The following is a 655-nucleotide window of genomic DNA, read 5'->3' on the forward strand; positions in this document are numbered from 1 at the left end:
TCAAGGAAGCTGTAAAACAAACTAAACAAACATACATGCATACATACATACACACACACAGGCCTAGCAGGCCAGGGGCCGTAACATTGAGCATAATAATTAAACATCCAAACAATTTCAGTTATTTTTTCAGAACAAAAATAACTGACCTACAAGTGGCGTCACACAAAAAGACGAGTAAAGTCAAAACATTTAAAGTTCCATTTGGCTAATCTTTTGATCAATTGTAAAAGCATACCCAGTGGTCTTTTAATTTTGACTATGACATTTTTTGCCAAAATAAAAAAAAAAAAACTGTCTTTATTTAAAAAACAGTTTCTGCAGAACGGCAGCAGTTCATTAGAAATTGACCTCTGAGTTTTGAGTGAGACTGTTGCCAGGGAGTGAGTCTGTCTTCATTTCCTATCATCCTTTTGTCTACAATCTCTCCCTCTATCTTACAGTCACTCACAGTCCAAACCTAACATTACTGGTGTAACAAAAATGAAGAGCAATATCAGAGCTATCCAGCTGTACGGTTTTGATCCAGATTCCAGCTCAGACGAGAAAAAACGTACATGGATCTATTCAGTGCTTTAAGTGGACAACAAGAAGTGGCGGTGCTCTCTTTATCGGAAGTCGAAACATAAAATAGAATCTTGAATGTAAATATTAA

This window comes from Oryzias melastigma, linkage group LG21 (assembly GCF_002922805.2).
Source record: "Oryzias melastigma strain HK-1 linkage group LG21, ASM292280v2, whole genome shotgun sequence".
Classification (NCBI taxonomy): Eukaryota; Metazoa; Chordata; class Actinopteri; order Beloniformes; family Adrianichthyidae; genus Oryzias; species Oryzias melastigma.